Raw genomic sequence first — 16,074 nt, 5'->3', positions numbered from 1 at the left:
TTGACATGAGTGGCAAAAAAACTTGGTCATGCATGAATGATCTTAACTTATGAGCATAACTCAGATGTTCACTATCTTTGTTTGGCATATGTATGAAATTTCAATATTTCAAAATTTTGTAGAACTTGACTTAGCAGTCATACCTCAAAATCTTATAACTCCCCCTAAGTTGATTGTGTTGTTCTGAATCTAAACCAATACTCCTACTGAGTAAACATGCATATGCTGAATTGTGTTGTACTCTATTTCTGTCTTTGACTCCCTCTTTGTTTGGTCTCCCCCAAAACTATATTCATTTTTTCCTTGGAGTCATTGTCTCTCTCAAAAATGCTATATATAATATCTCTCTCCCATTTCCTTATTTCTTCTTCTTATTTCTCCCCAAAACTTATTTCTTCCCCTTACTTATTTCTCCCCCTTTTTGACACCTATGTCAAAGTGTTATACATGTATAGTGTGTTTGTTCAAGAAAGATTTATGGACCTCAAGTATTATCTTTAGAGCTATATCCCAGCTATCACATGCTACCTCCAATGATTTGATTTGGATAGTCAACTTAGTAGCAAGGTGTACTAAGTGTTTATGTGTAGAAAGATGAGGATCTTTCTTCATCACTATTTCTACAAAGACTAGTTCCTTGTGTAGTATCTCCATGTGTGGGGTCAACATGGATTGGATGTAGATCAGTGTAGCCTAAATGTTTGCATCTTGAGCATGCAAGGCTACCAATTGACCTTGGGAGTTCATCAAATTCCTGAAGTACTTTTGACTCTCAAATGGAGAATTGAGTAGAGTAGTACCTATTTTCTTCATATCTCCCTCCAGATTGTCAATATATCACTGCACTTCTTGTGTAAAGAGAGTTGTATCACATAACTTGGTGTTAAGAGAGAAAGTATTCTCTAATACTTTCTTTACACTATCAATCTTGGTTGCTAATTCAACCTGACTAAGTGCAATGGCACTTGATATATTTTCATTGACTTTTCTTGTAAATTTTCTTTCAGACCGTTCAAGTAGTTTTACATTTGAATCCAAGTCTATATCATTAATATCTTCTACTATGTTTGCTAATTGCTCCATGATAGGCTTGTCTTCTTCAGGTGTAGGTAGGTTGAATGCATCAAGAAAGATGTTTTTGATATCTCACAATGCTTGGTTCTACCTATGCTCCCTTCTGAGTAGTTCTTGGTGCTTTTTCCATGCAAGAGCATCCTGAAGTATGCTCATTTGTTCAATAGTGATTATTGCAAGATCAAACTTTGGCAACATAATCACTTCATCCAAGTAAACATCACCACCAAATGATGTAATTTCATCTGCCTTGGATGTGCTAGGACTAGGCCTTGATGATTGTAATGGTGTAGCTTTTACACTCGGCCTATGAAGAGATTGACTTGGAGAAGTAGCAATTTTTTGCAAAGTAACTAGTGCTTGTATTACTAGTTGTTCCTTAGGCTTGGTAGTTAATATTGACTCTTCAGTCCTATCTTGTTCTTGTTTTTTAATCTTAGTTGCACCTTGAGTCTGTGCTGTAGGTAGAGGAGTATCTTTCTAGCCTATTTGAACTTGTATCCCATCTTTCTCATCCTTTCTATCTTCCTAACCTTTATCTTCATTTTTCTCATCTTTCTCATCCTTTTTATATACTGAGACTGTTGGTACTAGATCATTTTGCACCATTGTGTTGACATTAGATGTTGTTTTCTCCTTCATTTTCTATACTACAATAGACATTTTAGGTTGTACCACTGTAAATTTAGCAGGGACAATTGATATTTCTTGTGTTTTTGTTTTCTTCCCTACAAATGCCATGTCTTCCTTCTCAATCTCATCCACACTCACCAATATAGGATGATTGCGTAGTTGTGCCTTGGTGGTGGAATCTACTAATATCTTCTTCATATCTTCCTCTGTTAGGAGATTTATGTTTTGAATGACAGTATCAAAAACATCCTTGATCTTTACTATATTCGTGTTTACATATAACCCATGTTGTGGACTAGCACTCGACACTAGTATATCTGATATACTCTATTCTATTTGTTGCTCAACTTCAACTATTTCCTATCTATCTGTATTCTTTTTGGCACCTTCCACATGTGCATCTTTTTTCAATGTCATCTTTAGTAACCTCAGTTACTTCTTGTTCACCTTTATCTACACCTACCTCAACAGGTGTCTACTTAATTGTCTTAGGTGTTGTCAGTCCATATATTACTTTCCATATTTGGGTGGATTTATGAACAACATCCTCAATGTCATTTTTCAAAATATGAATGCCCTATATTTAGGAGAAAATATCCCTGTGTTCTTCTTAATGGCCTTTGTCATTGTAGCCTTATCCAATTATGGCATCACACTTGCTAGTGTAGTCTCTCTGATTTGCCTTTTTGTATTGAGACTAAACTACCATTTTTGCTCAACTCTACCATATGGACTCATGGGTATAGATCTAGCAAGCTCAATTGGAATCTTCTTGAATGTTTCCATCATTGCATATATAGACTCTTCTACTTGGTTCATGTCAACCTTTCCAAGTTTATCAAATTCAACATGTGTGAATCCAAATAAGTCAGTGTTATTCTTTATATTCTCACACAAGTTGTCCAAATCAGAAGAAAGAACATGACTTACCACTTTGAATTGGCTCTTGTCATCAAATTATGTCCTTTCTTCATCTGATTCAGCTAGAGCAATCTACTTTCTCATTTGTTTCTTCTTAGACTCACCTTCTTTTCTAGTTGTCCTAGCTCTCTTTCCCTTTGGTTTCTCTACTTCTTGAGCCTTCTTAGCAGCAATTCTTGTGTTGGCCCTAGTAGTAGGAACTCTAGGCTTAGGTTGTGTAGGTTTTACAACCTTCTTTGGTTTTCTTACTACAAGAGCTTTAGCTTTCCTCTTCTTCTTCTCTATAGCTATAGGTTCTTCATTGGCTTCTTCTCTCTCGACACCTTCTTCAATTTCTGCTTCCTCTCCACCTTGGTCTTCTCCTTGACCTTGAGTTATGGTTAGTGGTGCTTGGGAAAGTACATCTTCACCTTCATCATCGTCATCATCTTCATTGTCTTCTTCTTCTTCATCTTCTTTTGCCCCTTCGCCAATTTTTTCTTTGAGCTTCTTAACAATTTTGTTCTTCTTCCTCATTACAGAGGTTGTCTTCAATTCCATAGTTATCTTAGACTTGGCTACATCATAATTACTAAAGGTGGTAGCCTTCTTATCTACTTCTTCTACCAAAAAAGAAGTAATTTCTACCAATGCCTCATCTCATAATCTAGATGCCTTAGCCATCTCAGCCTTGGAACAGTAGCCTGAACATATGTGAAGTCAGTATCAAATAGAAAGAAAACATCATTGAAATGCTTCTCAACTAGTGACATTGGTATCCTCATTCTTTGTTTCATTGACTTCTTAAAGTCTTCAAATTAGCTAGTCATTATAGACTCAAAATTTTCTCCAAGTTGCTTAATGTATTCACCTATCTGCAATACAATAGATCTATTTGTCTTCCATGCAACTTTACCAAAAGAAGGAAATTTGTTTTGCACATAGAGAAATATACAAACAAGTATTGAACCAAACTTGCATTGTGCACTCTTGGTTTTCCTTATGGCTCCCAAGTTTTCTGATAACTATTGTAACTATAACTTGGCAAGGTCATAAGAATGATCCTTCTTGACTATCTTGTAGCCTACGTCAACAACAATATAAGGTACACTGTTCAATCTACTAGATTGAAAGAATTTGTGTGCAATTATCCTTACTGCAAAAGCAATTAGGGGATCTATGATGGTGTCAATTGTCATTCCTCTCTTATTCCACACCACCCCTATTTTTTTCACAATAACCTCTTTTGTATCACTTCTCATGGTCTTAGGTTTGTCTAGGGTTGGATATCCTATTACCCTTTGCACAATCCTCTTGGTAATCTTGATAGGTCCATCCTCTAACCACATAGATTTGTCCTGAATCCTACTCAAAACAATCTTTATCCACTCTATCTTGAAAATGTTGGGGAAATCTAGGGCACAAGTCAACCCTTTTCTTTCAAGAATCTTATATTCCTCCTTCAATATTCCATTTTCATATAATTTTCCATATAGGTATTTGATCTCCATGTCACCTATGCTACCCATCTTACATGTGTAACAACATCTTACATCTTGAATCATTAAAAATTGTGGTGGTATCATCGATAGCACACCAGACAAGTCTTGCTTGCTTGCAATGTCAGGAATTTCTCTAAAGTTCAGTTGTCTGATCTCATTACTCATTAATTGAACATTTAAAACTTCCTTTCCCTCTTTAACCTTAGAATTAGAAGAATTAGATGTCATATCAATTACCTAGGGTTTATAAAAATTCAATAGGCGTAGCTCGGCACATGATAAATACCTTTACAAATATGCTGAATGGTGTCAAACAGTGGTTGAATCTAATATGCAAATGCTTGGAATAATATCTTCAATTCACCTCAATCTCTTTTTTCTCTCTCCAAATTTGAATGATGTCAAATGAGTCAAAAATTGATCATATAGCCCTTAGAACTTCACAATTAATGCTCAGTGCTTACAGCTATAAGCTCAGCTTCAATAATAATTGCAATTCACTCAACTTCCATGTAATTTTCTTCATACTTGAAAACCACTACAAGCTTGACCAACACTATCACCTACGATAGCTCACCATTAACTAGATTTCACTCGACAGCTTCAGTGAAAATTTTCATGTCGATGACAACATGAAAACTGACAAAACTTAAATATTTCTTCCAAGTTCTAAACAACACTTTGCATCTTTCTTCATGCATATATAATCTTTTCAGAACTAAATCCTTGGAACTAATGTATAGTATATCATCTAAATATTAGTCCCACACACACCTCTTGATTGATTAATTCGGGGTGGTGTGATCACCTAACCCATTGGGTGAAGTGATCCCATATGAACTTGATGTACTATAATCTTCCTTCTTCTTCCATGTTTTGTTCATCTGCACTTTGACTTCATCAACATCTCCCTTTATTTTTTCTTTGTTGAACTCACTACTTGGTGCCTTTCACTTTGTTGGGTAATGTCTACTTATGTGACTAGTCTTTAAGAAACTAAAATATGTAGTCTAACTTAACCATCTACTGTAATCACTTCTAAAATGTTTTCTTATGCAATTCTCGGCAACATGTCCATTCTCTTGACAGTAGCGAGAACTATACCTAGTATTATAATCCAAATTATAAGATTTTCCATTGTGCTTTACCTTTGTCTACTTGTTTGATGACCACTTGGGCTTGAATCTACACTCATGTTCTCTATGTCTATACTTTTGATAGTTATAGCAGTATCCTTCAAATATTTGTGTTCTCATGGTCTTGGCTCTGCATTCATGTGCCTGATGTCCTTGCTTGATGCACTTGTGGTAGTGACCCATGAACTTTTGCTTAGGATTATGTTTTATAGTCTTGCTCCTACAAACATTAGCAATATGTCCTAATTTTCCACAATTATGACAAGTAGGTTTGGAGTCCTTACCTTTGTTACTTTTTTCCTCACCACTTTTAGATAATTCTCCTTCGTCAATGCTAGTGTATCCTAATCCAATAGTATCATCCTTGGATCTAGGGGATCTCATCAGTTTTTCAATGTACTTGATGGCTTCACTTGGTTTGTTGAGACTTTCAGCAAACTCTTTTTCCCTTCTTAGATCATTACTCATTTGTTCATTCTATAATTTCAGGTTTGTGATCACAATATCTTTACCACTCAATTCATAATTGGCAATCATGACTTGATTCATTGTCTCCAATTGCATGCTAGAAATCCTTTGCACTTCTAATGTCTTTTCTTCCAATTTATTGATCAATATCCTTTTTTCATCTTCAATCATGACTTTGTCTTCAACAACTTTCTTTTTTTGTTTAGTTACCTCACAGAGCAATATGACTTGTGATTCTTGCTCTATTTTTAGATTTATGATCTCTTCAACTAGGGTTCCATTCTTTTCCATCAAATTTTCAACTGTTGTGTCAAATTCACTTGTGTTTCCATATGTAAATAATTTAGTAGTGTCAATCTCTTGGTAGTGTGTTTCATTCTCTTCAATATCTATCTCTTGTCTTCTCTTCAATGAGTGCTTCAACTCATCTCTTGCTTCATTCAGCTAATGTAGGGTGAGCTAGATTTTAATATTTTAATTCTCAATAGCCTTTCCCAACTTGTAGACTTCCATCTTCAAGATCTTTCCTCAAATTTGCAAAGCTTTCCTTTCCAAAAAACCAATTCTCTAATACCAATTTTTTAAAATACAATAGGAAAAGTAAACTCTAAGAGTGGGGGTGGGGGGTGTGAATCAACACTTTAAAACATCAACCATAAAATCATTCACCACACATCCATCTCACAATTGTGCATGTAAACTGAAATACCAAATTAAGTATATACATCCAAAGCATGAAAACAAATAAACATTCACACATATGACACAAGATATGATTACCTAGAAACCCTCCAATGAGAAGGTAAAACTAGGGTGGGGATGACACCCACAAATCTTCACTACTATAGTTGTAAAGTGTATCCAATGAAGGTTACAATGTTTGATCATGAAACATGATCTACTCTGTGAAATATTTACCTTGTAAAAGGCTTACAAGATTGTTAAATCTTATCCTATTAAAGGATTTCAACACCCTGTTAGAAGTGTGTCTGATTAAAGGACTTCAACTTATAATGAAGTAAGCACCTTGTTAAAGGATTTAAAATAGCCTATTAGGACTACTCTATTAAGAGATATAATTGATTCACCTATTAGAATGTCTTGACAATGATCCTATACTTAGCACTCTGTTGCTAGATAATAGATCATCTCTTTACATGTATTCTTGATCATACTATGATCAAATGTATCTCTTCTTTCCTCTTATTCATTTCCTCTGTTCTCCTCTAACTGATTCTCCAATTCAAACACTATGATCACTCTTCCTTTCACACCCAAATTCTCTATTTGCGCATGCAAACTTCTCTCTTTACTCACATCATGTTTTATGGTTTACCTTCTTTAAGAAGATCTAGGTGACTAGGGTTAGGTATGAATCAATGATAGTAATTTATCCATCTAGCCACTCAATTCATCCCTTTAATTTTTTGGTTGCATGTACTGTCTAGGGATTCTCAATTAAGATTTGTTCTTATCATCTAGGATTGTAAAATGATCCTTAAGTCAACTCCAAAATAGTTTACATAGTAGTTTTGTCATTACAAACAACTATGTCAAAACTATTTTACTTAGCATCTAAAGTCCTTGATGGTCGACATCAACTACAACTTCAATGTTTTCATTCTACATCTACATATATATATGTGTGTGTGTGTGTGTGTGTGTGTGTGTGTATGTATATATATATTTGTGTGTACGTATATATATGTACGTATATATATGTACGTATATATATATATATACACACACACACACACACATGATATGTATATAACACACACACACACACAAAAATATATTTATTTATATATATATGAACACACACTGTACTACCTACCCCTAGTTTGCATTTTTTTCTATCATTGTCGAACTCTTTTAAGCTAGTTTTATGCTTGATTACTAGTAGTATTGTTTTGAGATTATCAAGTATTGTTTTACATTCAGTTGATTATATGATGAGATTATTTGGTACTCTATACTTCATGTATGCATGATGATTATTTAGTGATTTTAGTTATCGATGATGATTAGCTAGATGGATTATTATGTGTCTTCTTATGGATACTTAACCCATGCTGCATGTGTATGGTGTTCGTGTATTTTTTCTTTATGTATGGTGTTTCTGATGTGGTTAAGGAAGGGAGCCGTAGTCACCTGCTAGTCGGGATCTACACAATGCACCACTTCCTACCATTGCTTGTTTAGTTTAGAATATTGTGTTTGTACATGCGTGCATTTTATGCAGATTATAGGTACCAGGTATCGACTTCCCTAAATTGCTAGGATGAGTGTACCCTATTGCATTATCTCAATGGTAAGAGAGAGGAGATAAATTCTTAAGTCCAAATCCAAAACCTTTAAGCCATTTTTCCTAGAAAATTAGGACAAGTATCTAAGTTATTTACCTTCCAAATGCATTGAATGACATTGATTGTTGATTATAACCCTTTAGTTTGATTTTGTATGTGTTTTTCTATGATGGGTTTTTGTATTTTGTTTTAAGAGTCCTTGCTGAATTTTCTATTAATTAAGTCTAATTAAAAGATTAAATTAATGATTTAATTTAATGGAGAATTATTATGGTATTTTAATAGTTAACAATATTTAATTAATTGAAAAATAATTTAAATAAAAAGAATTAAATTTGAAGATAAAAGTTATAAGAATAAGTTTAGAATGTGATAATATTAATTTAATTTAATAATAATAAATTTAGAGTTCATTTTTAAATAAATGCTAAATATTATTATTATTTAAGTTAATAAATATTTTATCAATTAACATTTTGAAAATAAATTAAAAAATGACAAGACAGTAATTTATTAAAATTTTTAAGTTCGCATGATGTGTGCATGAGATTAAATATAAGAAATTAATTAAAAAGATAAAACAAGTGAATTTAATAAAAATATTTTAATTGCGTAAAATGTGCATGGGATAAAATTTAATTAACTAATTGAAAAGCGAAGTCAAGTAAAAATTAAATAAAGTAATTTAATAATTCAATAAATATGCATGAAAAAAATTAAGGAAAGATTAAGAAAGGTTAATTTAGAGTTAAGGGTTGTGAGCAAAGAGTCCTCTTGGGTGATCACAAAATTAGTGCCCTAACTTGAGGAGAGAACTCCTTATCACCAATTAAGGGTTCATTTTCAAGCTACACAAATTTTTGGAGAATGAATGAATTTTTGGAAAGAAGAAGGTTCTGGGAGGAGGAATTTCTCTTCAATCTTCTTGGGTGTAGCGGTTAGCATCAGTGTCAAGGTAGATGCTTGTGATTATTAACTCAATTTAATCATGCTCTTTTCTTTTCCTATCTTCATCATGACTGTTGAATGGTTATCTGAAGAATTCTTGCGATGCATGTTTCAATATTTTGTATTTCTTATATATATGTTAAATCCTCTGTATACAAGAAGATTAAAAGATCCATACAACCCTCTTGCAAAAGATTTTAAAATGAGAAAATTGATCAGGGAGGGTTGGTCAAATTTTCTCTATTAGATTAATGTTGAATACAATTATAAAAAAAAATATGTTTTAAAAGAGAGGGTTTGTTTCATACATTTTATATATTCATAAAAGCTTATAAAATAAATTAATTTATTAAAAATGTTATTTAGATAATAATAAAATTTAAAATATATATATTTTGGGAGGAGGTGGGGTTTACCTCACCCCCACACCCCCCCCCCCCCCCACTTACCTCTTCATGGCTTAGCTGTTGTCTGCATATGCAGACCCTACTGTTGTACATGGCAGTAGTTATTACTGCTGCTGATGGTCGCAACCAAGGCTGCAGCCACATTGCCATGAATAAAGTGGGCGGGCTTTTCAAAAGTACACCTTGTTTATTTTTTTATTTTTTTATTAATTTAAAAATTGTTTTAATTAATTAATAACAGTATTAAATTGAATTTATTATTAAATTTCAAATCATATTTAATAAAAAATATTATTTATTAAGTTTATTAATTTAATAAATATCATTAATTCAAATAATTCTTAATTAATGTAATTAAATTGAGTTTAACCAATTATGAAAATTATTAGTGGGGTTTTAAATTTATTTAAATATTATTACTAATAATATTGGTTTTTATTAAAATTGTAAACACTTTTATTTAGAATCAATAATTTATTATTTTAATAATTTAAATAAATAATTACCCTTGAATTATTTTAGGAAGTTGACTTAAAATCAAATAGGGGTAATTTTGTATTTTATTCAAACATAAGAATGGGTTAATCATAAGAGTGAACTGTGAAACTTACTTGAAACATACATAAACTGGAAACTAAAACCTTACTTTTAACTCAACCATGTGTTTTCAAAATCAAACCAAACTTTGATTCCTACATTATGTTTTCTATATACTATCTATGCTTTGGGGTTGACCTAGCCTTGACTAGTCTTAGATTGTTACCAGAGGCTCGAGAGTTATTTGATTACAATGCTATGTTGTTTTGATCTCGATTCTTTAAACCCAACCATGGAATGTAATGGTATGCTCTATGATATGTTTGTATTTACTGTTCATTATTGCTTTCCAATGTTTTGCGTCACACTGAAGTGAATGTATAACCTATTTGACTTAACCATTTTTGAGTCATCGATTAGTTATAATTGAATTGCTTTCTAGTCGCTTTGATAGGACTGAGGTGTTTGTTTTCTTGTTCTTGGAGATGTCATGTTGGACTTAACTATTATGAGTCTTCAATCAGTATTATTTTGGGATGCTTTCTAGTTGCTCATAGAGAACTGATGTGATTATCTTTTGATACTTTCATGTCACTTGTTAAAGATTGAGATGATATATTATGATTCTTTGATTTGTGCTTTTATGAGCCTAGGGTAGGTTATCTATATGTAGTGTTGGGAAGTGGCCTGCAATGGGGACCGGGGCCCTAAGTGGTTCCAAGGGTAACCCATTGTAAGTTGTTTAATAAGTGAAAACATTACACTAAATTGGAATAAAATGAACCTAATAAGAGTCTTTTATGTTCTCGCCCATGCCTTAAGTGCTAGTACATACTAGGATGGGAGTAGAGAGAATGCTTGGTTGTGACCTCGCATTTTGTAGTATGTCTTATCAGTATGAGAGGATACTAGTGGCCGCATATGGATCCCTAGCACCTTGGGGTCCTAAGTGACTGCCAGAGTAACTCTAGCATGATTTGTGTGATGACACTTGGATGCTTACATAGTAGGTTTCCTATGTGTCTTGTGTGCCTCTGGGTCTAGATGTTGATCTATTTTGGAACCTTTGAGTTAGTTTTCTTTTAGGATTTCCTAGAATTAGAGAGTACTTTTGATATGTGATTTGATATCCTATTTGGGACTTGAGACTATCTCCTCAGCACGGTGGGAGTAGGCCATTTAGGTTTCAAGTGGTCGGGTGGTAGTGCTTTATACTCTTACCATTGAGATCCATCCGTAGTCATCATGGCTCGAGCTTCATTGTCTACATTTCCTTTCATTCTATTTATGTATCTTTATGATGGATAGTTGTATTTTATGTTGGATGGATGTATCATATATGGTGGATGGTTTCATTTATTTTATTGTACTTTGTATCATGGATCCAAGGAGGATGATGTATTTCTATTTCTACATATGTATATTCTTTTAGCCTTTCATACCCTGTGACATGTACAATGGATGACCGAGTGTTTTAAATTTTATTTGCCAAGAGGCATTCAGAAAAAATGTATATTATTTAAATAGACGTTGGAATTTTAATTATTCTTTCATGTAGATGTGGTAATTGTTGGACTTAGTATTAATTAAATTTGAATGTGACTCAACATCTTGGGCTCCTTAAGGAATGTAATCTATTATGTTTTCTTTTGTATGATTGCATGTTAATGCTTTTGCTACTTTATGATTGATGTGTATGTTATTCTTTCTTTTTTTCAAAAAATGTTTGGCAAACTTAGTTAAAATTTTAGGTTAATTCTTTTGGATCCCTTGATAGGGCATTACACACACACACATATATGTATACATATACATATACATATACATATACATATACATATACATATACATATATGTATGTATATATATATACATATACATATACATATACATATACATATACATATATGTATGTATATATATATACATATACATATACATATACATATACATATACATATACATATACATACATACATATATATATATATATACATATATATATATATATACATATATATATATACATACATATATATATATATATATATATATATATATGTATGTATATGTATATGTATATATGTGCATATATACATACACATGATATGTACACATACACATGATGTATATACATATATGTTAGATATACATGATAATAAAATATATATATATATATATATATATATATACATACATAGAAGAAAACATATAAAATTTAACTAAAAACATTAGAGAGGGTAAAAAATGAAAATTCGTACCTTTTCAAAGTTTGATGAGTTAGATGCCTATAGCTCTTTGTTGAGTTAGATGCTTGTAGCTCTATGTAGTTCCAATCAAAACAATAGACTCCACTACTGAAAATGACATGTGGGGTAGCAAATGACCTTTTTGAAGGTCCAATTTTTTAAAAAGAGTTTCAATCAAAACTAAATTTGTAAGTTTTGATAAAAAAATCACTAGCTTGAGACCAAGGTTAAGAAACTTTTTCTGGGCTAGTTAGTTTTGATAGAAACTACCTAGATAGTTTCGTTTGAAACTAGCTTGGTAGTTTCTATTGAAACTATGTGGCACCCATAGTTTCTATTGAAACTACACACATTGTTTATTTTGATAGAAAATAAATAGTTTCTATCGAAAGTATTATAAAAATTTATATCGAAAGTAGGAAAATGAAAATTGGTTGTTGCATGATTTTGGAAAAATTTCTTCCTCCAAAAAAGTGTAACCCACTTTTGTGGGTTCACCATATGATTTCAAACAATATTTTCTCAAAGATTTGGTGTAGAAGAAAGAAATTGAATTGAAGTATATCAACACAAAGGAACAAATAGTGCATATCTTCATGAAGGTTGTTACAAAAGATAATTTTTTTGCAATTTAAGATATGATTGTTACTCCTCTCAGCATCAAGATAGAATATAAAGAATAATGATGTTGTTAGCTCTAGTACCATCTCAACTACTTCTACTTCCAATCCATCAGTTCATAAAAATTTAGAATTAACACATGACTACACATAGCTTTTTCTTGTTTAGTAATGCGTGAATCATAGTAGTTTTCATTAGTTTAACCAACGTCTATAATTGTATCTCCTAGTTTGCATAATACATTGTATGCATGTGATGCATTATAACTCAAAAATTATTTATTTTAGAAGTCTTCATTAATTTTTTTAGAATCCATTGAATTAAGAGATAATTGTAGCTATTAAAAATTTATTTAAAATAATCTAAATAGTTTTAATATTCATCACACTTTCTCCATTGTTCAGCCTCCTTCTATTCGACTTCAGACCTCTAAGACACCCAAATCAAGAGGTTGCCCTAAGGGTTGAAAGACAAGAAATGAGATTGCCTTAACTATTTAGACAACATTATATGACAAATTTTTTGTGAGCAAGAAAGTGACTAGGAGAACAATCTATTCTCCTTGTCAACAATGAAAATTCTATCATGGAATGTCAGAGGCATAAACACCTCTGAAAAAATAGTCAGGATTCACCAGTTCTTAGAATCCACAAAAGCTGATATTGTGTTGTTACAAGAGAAAAAATTATCACAAGATACATTTCAAAAAACTATGGCAAAAAGGCCAAAGTGGTCCTCAGTTCACTCTCCCAGTATTGGTGCTTCTGGAGGTCTGGCTATCTTATGGAACCCATCAACAATTTAGGGACAACTTATTCAACAACAAGAAAATTGGCAAATATTGTAGGTGTTAGACTTTGATGTGTCCCTTACTTTGATTAATGTTTATGGTCCTACATCTACTCAAGATAAGTTGAAAACCTAGGATCAATTAGCAATGTTAATGCAGTGTCAAAATTCTCACCAAGTTATTCTTGGGGGTGATTTTAACGCGATCCTAAATCAAAATGAGACGGTGGTATTTTCTTACACATTAAAACCATTCAAGACTTTGCTCAATTTGTTGAGAACAATGATTTAATGGATAGCCAACCTTCTAATGGTAAGTGCATATGGACAAACAAAAGATCTGGTTTGAGACAAATTGTAGTTAGATTGGACATATTCCTTCTATCTCTTCAATGGAAATAGGGGAATTTTAGTTTTCACTCAGAGATATTGTCTTCATCAGAATCTAATCATTTTCCAATTTCCATAAACATTGATCAATCTACGTCCATAGATCATAATCAACATAAGTCATCATTTAAATTTGAAAAATTGTGGTTGCATCACTGACATTTTCTTCCACTTTTAAAACAATGGTGGATTAGTGCTCCTTTTGCCCTAGGATCTAAAATGCATCAATTTGCTAATAAACTAAAGCATGTTTAAGAGAAAATCAAAATTTGGAATCAACAAGTTTTTAAGAATTATTTCAAGTAGAAAGAGGTTGTTAAGCTGCAATTGGAGGAAATTCATTGTTCCATTATCTAGAATGGGATGGATAATGATACTTTCATTAAACAAAAAGAGCTTCAGCATGAATGGGAGGAATTATGTAATAGGGAGGAAGAATATTGGAGACAAAAGTTCAAGGAATTTTGATTACAACAAGGAGACAAAAACACAAAAAATTTTCATGCTTCTGCATAGCAAAAATGGGCAGTTAAATTAAATTTTCAAATTGAGGAGTCAAAATCGGGCAATATTCTAACTAATGCTCAACAAATTAGAGATGAAGGTGTCAATTTCTTTTAGAACCTTCTTGCACCAGCAGATTACCTAGCACCTTTGCCTTCGCAAGTTGAGAATTTCATTCAAAATATCCCTACAATGATCTCCCCTATGGAAAATAATATGCTCATTGCCCCATTCACCATTCAAGAAATTCAAGAAGTAGTCTTCTCATTTCCCCCAGATAAAGCTCTAGGACCAGATGCCTTCATGACACTATTCTTTTAGATTTATTGGGATTTTATAGGTTGGGACTTTCTAGTAGCCATTGAGGAATCCGTAAATTTCAAATCTATGCTAAAGTACTTCAATTCTACAAATATTTCTATCATTTGAAAAGCAAAGGAGCCTAAAACTTTTTCAAACTTTTTCCCAATCTTGCTTTGCAACTTGACATACAAAATCATTACTAAAGCTATTTATTTTCATCTTCAAAAAATTCTAGCATCCATAATTTCTCCTGAACAAGGTGGCTTTGTTCCTGGTAGAGAAACAATGAAGGGTGCAATGGTTTCTCATGAAGTCCTACATTCCATCAACAGTAATCAGTGCTCCAACTTTGTTATCAAGTTGGACATGCAAAAGGCATATGATAGAGTCTCTTGGCAATTTCTATTTCAAGTTCTTCAAAAAATGGGTTTTGATAAACATTGGTGTAAGTGGATTAAAGCATGCATTTCAGGGGCCTGGTTCTTAGTTATTATTAATGGATCAACGTTGGGCTTCTTCTCTTCCACCCAAGGTCTATGACAAGGTGATCCTCTTTCATTGGCTTTATTTATCATCATGGCTAAAGCCCTTAGTAGGAATATCATGTACCATCATTTATCTAACAAGTGGAAAGACACAAAAATTGAAGGCACATCAATCTCAATCACACATTCTTTATTTACTGATGACATATTATTATTTGGTACTTCACTAGTCTCAAAAGCTAAATAGATAAAGGAAATTTTAACACAATATTCAGAAGTTTCAAGGCAGAAAATAAACCCTCAAAAGTAAAAAAAAAATCTTATTTAACACAAACAAAGTTGTATTAGACAAGATAGTGCATATTTTAGGGTTTACTAAGGATTTTCTACCCTCTACCTATCTTGGCTTTTTTTTTATGGGATCCAATAAGAAACATTTTTGGGATGGCATTTATCAAAGAATTAAGAGTATAATTTCCTCTTGGAAAGTCAGATGGTTGTCTTTATTAGGCAGAATACTACTTATTAAGTCAATTCTTTCTACAATACCAAACTACTATATCGCTATCATGCAAGAACCTTATCAGGGGCTTTCTATGGTTTGTAAATATGACAAATGATAAGAAACTCCCACTTATTTATCTCTAAGACATGGCACATATTCCTGCTTCAGGTGGTGTTGGAATTCATGATCTAACAACAAGGAATAAAGCTTTTGGTGGCAAGCTAGCTTGGTACATGTATACTAAATCACAGACAGTTTGGTGTCAAATCATGCAACAAAAATACCTAGATAATAATGATCCACATAGAATTTTC

Source organism: Cupressus sempervirens, chromosome 7 (genome assembly GCF_028749045.1).
Source record: "Cupressus sempervirens isolate cs-2001-9-10 chromosome 7, ASM2874904v1, whole genome shotgun sequence".
In the NCBI taxonomy this organism is placed as follows: domain Eukaryota; kingdom Viridiplantae; phylum Streptophyta; class Pinopsida; order Cupressales; family Cupressaceae; genus Cupressus; species Cupressus sempervirens.
This window is presented reverse-complemented; position numbering follows the sequence as displayed.